This window comes from Salmo salar, chromosome ssa09, assembly GCF_905237065.1.
Source record: "Salmo salar chromosome ssa09, Ssal_v3.1, whole genome shotgun sequence".
NCBI classification, from domain to species: Eukaryota; Metazoa; Chordata; class Actinopteri; order Salmoniformes; family Salmonidae; genus Salmo; species Salmo salar.
In genome coordinates this window covers 151,539,785-151,553,135 of record NC_059450.1, presented here as the reverse complement: position 1 = coordinate 151,553,135, position 13,351 = coordinate 151,539,785, and the positions used below count along the sequence as shown (strand labels likewise).

The following is a 13,351-nucleotide window of genomic DNA, read 5'->3' as shown; positions in this document are numbered from 1 at the left end:
AGAGCTTTCCACACTTGGGTTGTGCAACATTTGCCAATTATTATTTTCAAAATTCTTCAAGCTCTGTCAAATTGGTTGTTGATCATTGTTAGAAGACAATTTTCAGGTCTTGCCATTGATTTTTAAGTAGATTTAAGTCAAAACTGTAACTCGGCCACTCAGGAACATTCACTGTCTTCTTGGTGAGCAACTCTTGGTGAGCAACTGTAGAGTTAGCCTTGTATTTTAGGTTATTGTCTTGCTGAAAGGTGAATTCATCTCCCAGTGTCTGGTGGAAAGCAGACTGAACCAGGTTTTCCTTTAGGATTTTGCCTGTGCATAGGTCCATTAAATGTATTTTTTATCCTGAAAAACTCCCCAGTCCTTAACAATTACAAGCATACCCATAACAAAATGCAGCCACCACTATGCTTGAAAATATGGGGAGTGGTACTCAGTAATGTGTTGTATTGGATTTCCCCAAAACATAACACTTTGTATTCTGGACAGGATGCATGTTTTGGAATATTTGTATTCTGTACAAGCTTCCTTCTTTTCACTCTGTCATTTAGGTTAGTATTGTGGAGTAACTACCATGTTGTTGATCCATCCTCAGTTTTCTCTTATCACAGCCATTAAACTCTGTAACTGTTTTAAAGTCACCGTTGGCCTCATGGTGAAAACCCTGAGCGGTTTCCTTCCTCTCCGGTAACTGAGTTAGGAAGGACGCCTGTATCTTTGTATTGATACACCATCCAAAGTAATTTTCAGTGTCGGTTTTTTATTTTATTTTGACCCATCTACCAATAGGTGGCCTTCTTAGCGAGGCATTGGAAAACCTTCCTGGTCGTTATGGATTACTCTGTGTTTAAAATTCATTGCACGACTGAGGGACCTTACAGATAATTGTATGTGTGGGGTACAGAGATGAGGATAGTCTTTAAAAAATCATGTTAAACTCTATTATTGCACACAGAGTGAGTCCATGCAACTTATTATGTGACTTGTTAATCACATGTTTACTGCTGAACTTATGTAGGCTTGCCATAAAGGGGTTGAATCCTTATTGACTCAAGACATTTCAGCTTAACATTTTTAATTAATTTGTAAAAAATTCCTAAAAACATAATTCCACTTTGACATTATGGGGTATTGTGTGTAGGCCAGCAGACAACAAATCTCAATTAAATCCATTTTAAATTCAGTCTGTAACACAACAACATGTGGAAAACATCAAGGGGTGTGAAAATATTCTGTATCTGATAATGAGGTAGGCCCCTGGGGGGTTTACTGTAGTTGCCTGTAAAACCTTAATGAGGTAGACCCCTGTGGGGTTTACTGTAGTTGCCTGTAAAACCTTAATGAGGTAGTCCTGTGGGGTTTACTGTAGTTGCCTGTAAAACCTTAATGAGGTAGTCCTGTGGGGTTTACTGTAGTTGCCTGTAAAACCTTAATGAGGTAGTCCTGTGGGGTTTACTGTAGTTGCCTGTAAAACCTTAATGAGGTAGGCCCCTGTGGGGTTTACTGTAGTTGCCTGTAAAACCTTAATGAGGTAGTCCTGTGGGGTTTACTGTAGTTGCCTGTAAAACCTTAATGAGGTAGGCCCCTGTGGGGTTTACTGTAGTTGCCTGTAAAACCTTAATGAGGTAGTCCTGTGGTGCTTTGCTGTAGTTGCCTGTAAAACCTTAATGAGGTAGGCCCCTGTGGGGTTTACTGTAGTTGCCTGTAAAACCTTAATGAGGTAGGCCCTTGTGGGGTTTACTGTAGTTGCCTGTAAAACCTTAATGAGGTAGACCTCTGTGGGGTTTACTGTAGTTGCCTGTAAAACCTTAATGAGGTAGTCCTGTGGGGTTTACTGTAGTTGCCTGTAAAACCTTAATGAGGTAGTCCTGTGGGGTTTACTGTAGTTGCCTGTAAAACCTTAATGAGGTAGTCCTGTGGGGTTTACTGTAGTTGCCTGTAAAACCTTAATGAGGTAGTCCTGTGGGGTTTACTGTAGTTGCCTGTAAAACCTTAATGAGGTAGTCCTGTGGGGTTTACTGTAGTTGCCTGTAAAACCTTAATGAGGTAGGCCCTTGTGGGGTTTACTGTAGTTGCCTGTAAAACCTTAATGAGGTAGGCCCCTGGGGGGTTTACTGTAGTTGCCTGTAAAACCTTAATGAGGTAGGCCCCTGTGGGGTTTACTGTAGTTGCCTGTAAAACCTTAATGAGGTAGTCCTGTGGGGTTTACTGTAGTTGCCTGTAAAACCTTAATGAGGTAGTCCTGTGGGGTTTACTGTAGTTGCCTGTAAAACCTTAACACTGTGCCTGCCCCACTGCTAGCCAACGGAGAGGTTGAAAAACACATATACTGTACACATGTGGATCACACACACACACACACACACACACACACAGTGCTAGATCATTATCTGCTGCAGGTAACTGCCAAAATAAAGGAAACGCATAACAGCTTCAGTGTGTCTGGAACTCTATTGGAGGGATGCAGCATCACTCTGCAACGAGAAATACCATCATTTGCTGTTTCGTTGATGGTGGTGGAAAACGCTGTCTCAAGTGACGCTACAGAATTCAACTGGGCTAAGATCTTATGACTGACCCCCCCCCACCTCACCCCCCCCTTCCTTTCTCCACAGTAACAAAGCACACAAGTACCCGGTGGATGTGCCAAAAAGTACAACATACAACAGTTGATAAAATGAAAATTGAACTTGACATAAGGAATGATGCCTTAAACAGAGACATTACACAGTAAATCATCAACACTGTTTCGCAGCAGATGGCACCTCAAACCAATAAAACATGACATTTAACCATGCCAGTATTAACTGGGGAGTGACAGCCATTTCCCAATACGCTGTCATGTAACTGTGTGTGTATGTGAGAACACAAAACAGTTGGAAAGCTTCGATAAGAGGGGATATGTTTATACTGAACAGTCATTTACCTTAGCACGGCAGTAACTGATTATGTGATGAGTGTTCACAAAATGGTGATTTCCAAAATGGTGATTTCCAAAATGGTGATTTCCAAAATGGTGTTCACAGAAGGGCCGCAGTGCACTGCATCACCCAGGTGGCCGCCACACACTAAAACTGGATGAGGTGAGTAACACAAACACACAATGTGTGTGAAGTGTTAGCTGACCGTGCGGGTCATGAAGTGTGTGAGCTATTCACACACACGCACACACACACACACACGCACACGCACCCACACAACACACACATGTTCACCTAATCCAGGATAATTTACAGGATAAACAAACGGCTAACCCTGAGTGCTTGATTTCATATGATGGGTCGTGGAGGTTGGAGAGAAGGGGGCCAGGATGGGGCCAGGACGGGGCCAGGACGGGGCCAGACATACTGTAGGTATGCTCCTGAAGGCACTTTCAGAAATGCATTAGTCCTTCTAGGAAAGGCCCTGTTAGAAGGCTCTCTTCCCCTGTAGTAGACTACTCACACCCTGCCGCATTAGACCTGTATGACAACACACACACACACACACAACACAGACCCGCAACACGCACACAACACAGACCCGCAACACGCACACACACAGACCCACAACACACACACACACACAGACCCACAACACACAGACCCACACAGACTACTAGATCCTCTGTGGTAACCTCTACCAGCAGTTCTATTAATCAGTCTGGAGGGTTTCAGGACCGGGGGGCCAAACAGATCCCTAACAAGCAACACTAATGACAGTCCGGACTGGGGGGCCAAACAGATCCCTAACGAGCAACACTAACGACAGTCCGGACTGGGGGGCCAAACAGATCCCTAACGAGCAACACTAACGACAGTCCGGACTGGGGGGCCAAACAGATCCCTAACGAGCAACACTAAAGACAGTCCGGACTGGGGGCCAAACAGATCCCTAACGAGCAACACTAATGACAGTCCGGACTGGGGGGCCAAACAGATCCCTAACGAGCAACACTAATGACAGTCCGGACTGGGGGGCCAAACAGATCCCTAACGAGCAACACTAATGACAGTCCGGACTGGGGGGCCAAACAGATCCCTAACGAGCAACACTAACGACAGTCCGGACTGGGGGGCCAAACAGATCCCTAACGAGCAACACTAACGACAGTCCGGACTGAGGGGCCAAACAGATCCCTAACGAGCAACACTAACGACAGTCCGGACTGGGGGGCCAAACAGATCCCTAACGAGCAACACTAACGATAGTCCGGACTGGGGGGCCAAACAGATCCCTAACGAGCAACACTAACGACAGTCCGGACTGGGGGGCCAAACAGATCCCTAACGAGCAACACTAATGACAGTCCGGACTGGGGGGCCAAACAGATCACCCTGGGGTAAACCACTAACGATGTCGAAGCATGTTTAAGAGGGTAACGAGGCGCTCTAACTGGGATCCTGGAGGAAGCAACATAATGAAGTGCCTAGGCACATGACCTCGAGCCTCAAAGTTGATGACTTCAGACTCGACTTGACAGAAAATAAAATAACTTGAGACTTGACTTGAACTTGGAGCCTCAAGACTCAGGACTCGACTAGAGACTGATGACACGCAGCCAGAGACGTGTAACAGCAGCATCGCAGATTGCAAAAAAAAACATGAAACAGATTGGCTCGTGAAATGCACACTTGGCCCTGGAGTAGCAAACTGTCAATTAATAGAAGTTGGTTGAGCTACAGCGGACTGGGGGGCCAAACAGAGGGAAGGGGAGAAGGTTTTGTGGGGTCGCGAGTACGAAACTGAATGGGAATTTTTCATACATATTTTAAATTGGCTACATGCATCTTATACTTATAGCGATTTGATCTGATTTCAGGCATAGGCCCACGGTATTGCACCAAATCATTGTCTAATTAAACATCTCATCTGTGCTTCAGAACCAACATGTTGCGTGTCTTGATTGTTGACCAATGAACAGCGATCAGCATTAGCGCACAAAGGCGTGCGTGAATATCCAGATTAGTGTTCAGAAAGCACTTGTTTTTATTTTCTCCGGTTTTGACTGCAAGCCTACGTTTATGTTATCCATGTAAAAGTGATCTACATATATACAGTACTAGGTATGAAGGTAAGACCCAGATGCATACACGTCGAATTAACAATGGTTTGATTATCCAACAGGAGCAAGCAAAAGACAGGTCAAGGCAGGCAGGGGTCAGTAAACCAGAGGTGGGCAACGGTACCGGTCGGCAGGCAGGCTCAGGGTCAGGGTCAGGCAGAGTGGTCAGGCAGGAGGGCACAGTCAACACAGGCAAGGGTTAAAAACCAGGAGAGGGGAAGAAACATCCAGCGCCGACAGAGATGGCCGCCTCGCTTCGCGTTCCTAGGAAACTATGCAGCATTTTGTTTTTTACATACCCTACATTGCTCATCTCATATGTATATACTGTACTCTATACCATCTACTGCATCTTGCCTATGCTGTTCGGCCATCACTCATTCATATAGTTGTATGTACATATTCGTATTCATTCCTTTACACTTGTGTGTATAAGGTAGTTGTTGTGAAATTGTTAGGTTATATTACTTGTTAGATATTACTGCATGGTTGGAACTAGAAGCACAAGCATTTCACTACACTCGCATTAACATCTGCTAACCATGTGTATGTGACAAATAACATTTGATTTGATTTGATTTGAAAAGGAGAGACTGGGAAAAGCAGGAGCTGAGAACAAAAATGCTCGTTGACTTGACAAACAAGACAAACTGGCAACCGACAAACAGAGAACACAGGTATAAATACACAGGGGATAATGGGGAAGATGGACGACACCTGGAGGGGGGTGGAGACAAAGACAAGTGAAACAGATCAGGGTGTGACATACAGTTTAGCAATCTACTAAGTACCCATCTTTGCCAGAACAATAAAGTTAGGCTACCTGCCGATTTGATTGATAATTTTCATATTTCAGATTGCCCTTGGTAAGGTGGCTACTGGCTATATGTCTGAAGATAGCTGTAACATCACACTGGCTCCTGAGTGGCGCAGCGGTCTAAGGTACTCATCAAATTTTTTCTTAACTGACTTGCCTGGTTAAACAAATCAAATGGAATATTACGGGATGAAGATGTAGGCCTAACATATAATCTCATGAATTTATTACGATATTTGTGAGGAAGAAAGGGTCTACCCAGTTGGCAACGAGCCTACAGGCAGGCGGCCCTCCAACGTGACAGGCACGGTGCAGACAGACCTTGCTTTCCTTCTCCTGCGACCTCCATACAGACCTTATTATCCTGTTTTCCTGGACTCCAGAGGAGTGACAAGATGAATGACATGAATGACTTACATCTCAAAAACGTAGGTGTAAAATGCAGTTTATTTCTGTGTATTGCGCTATGTAAATGCATCACTGTTTACAGCTGTAATGACAGGCAACATTTGCGCAGCGATTGTACGTGCGCGCGAGGGGGAAGGGGGGGGGGCGCGAGCTTTGAACCACTCCTTTTTTTTTGGGGGGGGGGGGGGGGGTCGCAGGTGAAAAAGTTTGAGAACCACTGAGCTAGCGAATAGATTGCTGATAGGATCGGATGCTGCGCAAATATCAAATTGTTTGGAGAGAGGATTGACATTAATAAATATTCAGCTCCAAATATTGTTTGGTGATCAAGATCAAGTGTTTACCTTGTAAGCTCACCAGCAATGGGGCTTCAATTACTAGCATAGGCCTACTGGTCTTTTGGTATGAAATTACTTGAAATTGATGTGAAAATTGCATTTGGATTTTGTTGTTAAAATTCATTATTATATAATCAAAATATGTTGTATACAAAGTAATGAAAAGGCTGGTCTGGCAGCCTCAATACATAGACAAAAATGTGTAGTTGAACAAGTCATTGCTTGTATAGATTTTTTTTTTAACTTGACTTGAGACTTGACTTGACAACTCGACTTGGACTTGACTCGAAACTCTGTGCCTTTTTTTCTCCACACAGTGTTGTGTGTTCCTTCCAAACAACACAACTTTAGTTTCATCTGTCCACAGAATAACATCCAGGTGCTCTTTTGCGAACTTCAGACGCGCAGCAATGTTTTTTTTGGACAGCAGTGGCTTCTTCCATGGTGTCCTCCCATGAACACCATTATTGTTTAGTGTTTTACGTATTGTAGACTCATCAACAGAGATGTTAGCATCTTCCAGAGATTTCTGTAAGTCTTTAGCTAACACTCTAGGATTCTTCTTAACCTCATTGAGCATTCTGCGCTGTGCTCTTGCAGTCATCTTTGCAAGATGGCCACTCCCAGGGAGAGTAGCAACAGTGCTGAAATTTCTCCATTTATAGACAATTTGTCATACCGTGGACTGACTTTTAGAGATACTTTTGTAACACTTTCCAGCTTTATGCAAGGCAACAATTCTCAATCTTAGGCCTGCTGAGATCTCTTTTGTTTGAGGCATGGTTCACATCAGGCAATGCTTCTTGTAAATAGCAAACTCAAATTTTGTGAGTGTTTTTTATAGTGCAGGGCAGCTCTAACCAACATCTCCAATCTCGTCTCATTGATTCAACTCTAGCTTAGCTGACTCCTGACTCCAATTAGCTTTTGGAGAAGTCATTAGCCTAGGGGTTCACATACTTTTTCCAACCTACACTGTGAATGTTTAAAATATGTATTCAACATAGACAAGAAAAATACAGCACACTGTGTTTGTCTATTGTTGTGACTTGAAGTTGAAGATCAGATCAAATTTTAGGTACAATTTATGCAGAAAACCAGGTAATTTCAAAGGGTTCACATAATATTTCTTGCCACTGTATTTGGTAAACTATTTAAATGACTATTTATCAGTCTTATGGCTTGGGGGTAGAAGCTGTTCTGGGTCCTGTTGGAGAACAGACTTGGTGGCTCGGTACCGCTTGTCGTGCGGTAGCAGAGAAAAGAGTCTACGACTTGGGTGGCTGGAGTCTTTGACCATTTTTAGGGCCATCTTCTGACACCACCTGATATAGAGGTCATGGATGGCAGGGAGCTCGGCCCCAGTGATGTACTGGACTGTACGCACTACCCTCTGTAGCGCCTTGCAGTCGGATGTCAAGCAGTTGCCATACCAAGCGGTGATGTAGCCAGTCAAGATGCTCTCAATGGTGCACACCGTCGATGTGAACGAGAGCATGCTAGGCTGTCCGTTTCCTGTAGTCCACGATCAGCTTCTTTATCTTGTTGTCCTGGCACCACACTGCCAGGTCTGTGACCTCCTCCCTGTAGGTTGTCTCATCGTCGTCGGTGATCAGGCTTACCACTGTCATGTTGTCAGCAAACTTAATGATGGTGTTTCAGTCTATGACACTAATGGTGTTGAGCTGTAGTCATTGTAAAGCATTCTCACACAGGTGTTTCTCTTGTCCAGGAGGGAATGGGCAGTTTTGAGTGCAATAGAAACTACGTCATTTGTGGATATTTTGGAGCGGTATGTGAATTGGAGTGGATCCAGGGTGTCTGGGGTGATGGTGTTGATGTGAGCCATGACCAGCCTATCAAAGCATTTTATGGCTACATATGTGAGTGCTACGGGGCGACCGTTATTTATACAGGTTACAGTACCTTGGCTTTCGTGGGCACAGGCACTATAGTGGTCTGTTTATATAATGTAATCAGATCTTCAACACAAACCTAATATTATATAAAGGGAACCTCACTTTACAAATAACAAAAACAATTGGAAACTTATTTGTTTTATTTGATTTACAAAGTTATGGAACATCCATTTCCCCTGTGTGAAAAAGTAATTGCTCCTTTACACTCAATAACTGGTTGTGCAACCCTTAGCTGCCATGACTGCAACCAAACACTTCCTGTTGTTGTTGATCAGTCTCTCACATCGCTGTGGACAAATTTACTACTACTACTACTACTACTACTACTACTACTACTACTACCACTACAACTACATCTACTACTACTACTACTACTACATCTACTACTACTATTACCACCACTACAACTACATCTACTACTACTACTACTACTACTACCACCACTACAACTACATCTACTATTACCACCACTACAACTACTACTACTACTACATTTACAACTACTACATCCACTACTACTATTACCACCACTACAACTACATCTACTACTACTATTACCACCACTACAACTACATCTACTACTACAACTACATCTACTACAACTACATCTACTACTACAACTACATCTACTACTACTACTATTACCACCACTACAACTACATCTACTACTAATATTACCACCACTACATCTAATACTAATAATACTAATATTACTAATACTAATACTAATACTACTACTAATACTACTACTAATACTACTACTACTACATCTACTACTACTATTACCACCACTACAACTACATCTACTACTACTACTACTACTACCACCACTACAACTACATCTACTATTACCACCACTACAACTACTACTACTACTACATTTACAACTACTACATCCACTACTACTATTACCACCACTACAACTACATCTACTACTACTATTACCACCACTACAACTACATCTACTACATCTACTACAACTACATCTACTACTACAACTACATCTACTACTACTACTATTACCACCACTACAACTACATCTACTACTAATATTACCACCACTACATCTAATACTAATAATACTAATATTACTAATACTAATACTACTACTAATACTAATACTACTACTACTACTACTACTACTACTACTACTACTACTAATACTACTGCTACTACTACTACTACTACTGCTATTACTACTACTACTACTGCTATTACTACTACTATTACTACTACTACTGCTGCTGCTATTACTACTGCTACTACTGCTACTACTGCTACTACTGCTACTACTGCTAATTTACCTCTACACTCTTAGAAACAGGGTTCCAAAAGGGTTCTTCGGCTGTCAACATAGAATAACCCTTTTTGGTTCTATTGGAGAACACTTTATGGTTCCAGGTAGAACCCTTTTCGGTAATGGAAAAGGTTCTACATGGAACCCAAAAAGTTATAAGTGGAACCAAAAAGGGTTATTCAAAGGTTTCTCCTATGGGGACAGCTGAAGTAACTTTTTAGGTTCTAGATGCGACCTTTATTTCTAAGTGTCCCTCTTTAGTTTTATCAGTGGAGTTCAGTCCACTGACTGACCTCAACCCAGAAGTCTAATGTAAACATTCATATCAACCTGCACAAACACAGTCTAAATTAGACTGGATCTCTTGAGGCCTTATGAAAACCTTCATTGGCCCTCTACTGCGCATGCACACACACACACACACACACACACACACACACACACACACTCCTCCCTGACTCTCTCTCCTGAGTCTTATATAGGGAGTAATGGCTACAGCGCTGCTGGGAGATCCTTATCTGTCCAGGGCAGTGGGGCCCGGCCTACACAGCCTGTTTAGAGCCTGAGCCTGTCCAGCTCCAACACATAAGACAGCTGTAGCAAGGGGTGGGTTTGTAAACCTAAGCCACAGATCTGAGGGCCTCTTAAGAGTAATCCCTCAGCTAGGCAGGCTAGAAGCCATGCTGCTCTGTCTGGCCTGAGGAATGAAAGGCCTTAAACAAAGCAAGTCAGACATAACATACTGTCTGGCCAGAAGAATGAAAGGCCTTAATAAACAAGGCAAGTCAGACAAGACACACACTGGTCTCTTTCAACTGCCTCTTCTGATTAGATTTTATTACGCACTTCCGAATAGAAACAACTAAACACATATCATGACTGAAATGAGTATTGGGCTGGGAATGAAGTACATCCTGAGGACTCTGGTTGATGTGGGATAGAGTGTGTGTTTGGTTATTATACGACACCAGAGCCCTAGACACCAGGGCCCTAGACACCAGGGCCCTAGACACCAGGGCCCTAGACACCAGGGCCCTAGACACCAGGGCCCTAGGCACCAGGGCCCTAGGCACCAGGGCCCTAGGCACCAGGGCCCTAGGCACCAGGGCCCTAGACACCAGAGCCCTAGACACCAGGGCCCTAGACACCAGTGCCCTAGACACCAGTGCCCTAGACACCAGAGCCCTAGGCACCAGGGCCCTAGGCACCAGGGCCCTAGACACCAGAGCCCTAGACAACAGGGCCCTAGACACCAGGGCCCTAGACACCAGGGCCCTAGACACCAGAGCCCTAGACACCAGAGCCCTAGACACCAGGGCCCTAGACACCAGGGCTCTAGACACCAGGGCTCTAGACACCAGAGCCCTAGACACCAGGGCCCTAGACACCAGAGCCCTAGACACCAGGGCCCTAGACACCAGAGCTCTAGACACCAGGGCCCTAGACACCAGGGCCCTAGACACCAGGGCCCTAGACACCAGGGCCATAGGCACCAGGGCCCTAGGCACCAGGGCCCTAGGCACCAGAGCCCTAGGCATCAGGGCCCTAGACACCAGAGCCCTAGACACCAGGGCCCTAGACACCAGGGCCCTAGACACCAGGGCCCTAGGCACCAGAGCCCTAGGCACCAGGGCCCTAGGCACCAGAGCCCTAAACACCAGAGCCCTAAACACCAGAGCCATAGGCACCAGGGCCCTAGGCACCAGGGCCCTAGACACCAGGGCCCTAGACACCAGGGCCATAGGCACCAGGGCCCTAGGCACCAGGGCCCTAGGCACCAGAGCCCTAGGCATCAGGGCCCTAGACACCAGAGCCCTAGACACCAGGGCCCTAGACACCAGGGCCCTAGACACCAGGGCCCTAGACACCAGAGCCCTAGGCACCAGAGCCCTAGGCACCAGGGCCCTAGGCACCAGGGCCCTAGACACCAGGGCCCTAGACAACAGGGCCCTAGACACCAGGGCCCTAGACACCAGGGCCCTAGACACCAGAGCCCTAGACACCAGAGCCCTAAACACCAGAGCTCTAAACGAGTGTACATAACATTAGCTCTTTCCATGACATAGACTGACCAGGTGAAAGTTATGATCCCTTAGTGATGTCACTTGTTAAATCCACTTCAATCCATTTTAAGCCTTGAGACAATTGAGACATGGATTGTGTGCCATTCAGAGGGTGAATGGGCAAGACAAAATATGTAAATGCCTTTGAACAGGGTATGGTTGTAGGTGCCAGGCGCACCGGTTTGAGTGTGTCAAGAACTACAAAGCTGCTGGGTTTTTCACACTCAACAGTTTCCTGTGTGTATCAAGAACGGTCCATCACCCAAAGGACATCCAGCCAACTTGACACAACTGTGGGAAGCATTGGAGTCAACATGGGCCAGCATCCCTGTGGAACGCTTTCAACACCTTATGGAGTCCATGCCCCGATGAATTGAGGCTGTTCTGAGGGCAAAAAGGAGGGATGCAACTCAATATTAGGAAGGTGTTCCTAATGTTTTGTACACTCAGTGTATGTATGTGTGTGTGTGTGTGTGTGTGTGTGTGTGTGTGTGTCCTACCTCCCAGCACGCTGCAGGTGATAGCCTCTGTGTGTTCAGCCAGTAGTTCAGCCTTAGCCATGGCAGCCAGAGAGAGATAACTGGACATGTTTCTACTGAGCTCTCTGTTGCCTCTCTGTAGAAACCTCACTGCCACCGGCACTGCTAGAGCCATCACTGGGGGACGACTGTAGTTCTGTAGGAGGGAGAGACAGGGAGAAGAGAGAGAGACAGGGAGAAGAGAGAGAGAGACAGGGAGAAGAGAGAGAGAGAGACAGCGAGAAGAGAGAGAGAGACAGAGAATTCAAAAATATACTTTGTGTACAACGCAAAAATCCCAAACAATATGCAGAGCAGAATGAGGACTATATCCACTAGTTATCAACATCCAGAAAATAGACCTTCAATTCTACAACCACCTAAAAGGAGGTGATGCTCACACATTCCACCACAAAGCCCTGACCTACAGAGAGATGAACCTGGAGAAGAGTCCCCACAGAGCCCTGACCTACAGAGAGATGAACCTGGAGACACACCCCACAGAGCCCTGACCTACAGAGAGATGGACCTGGAGAAGAGTCCCCTCAGAGCCCTGACCTACAGAGAGATGAACCTGGAGAAGAGTCCCCTCAGAGCCCTGACCTACAGAGAGATGAACCTGGAGACACACCCCACAGAGCCCTGACCTACAGAGAGATGAACCTGGAGAAGAGTCCCCACAGAGCCCTGACCTACAGAGAGATGAACCTGGAGAAGAGTCCCCACAGAGCCCTGACCTACAGAGAGATGAACCTGGAGAAGAGTCCCCTCAGAGCCCTGACCTACAGAGAGATGAACCTGGAGAAGAGTCCCCTCAGAGCCCTGACCTACAGAGAGATGAACCTGGAGACACACCCCACAGAGCCCTGACCTACAGAGAGATGAACCTGGAGAAGAGTCCCCTCAGAGCCCTGACCTACAGAGAGATGAACCTGGAGACACACCCC

At 45.6% G+C, this 13,351-nt stretch overlaps 1 pseudogene; it reads right to left on the bottom strand.

Annotated features, from left to right (window-relative positions):
- Positions 1–13,351, bottom strand: part of LOC106591777 (ventricular zone-expressed PH domain-containing protein-like) — a 203,813-nt pseudogene that overhangs the window by 156,015 nt on the left and 34,447 nt on the right.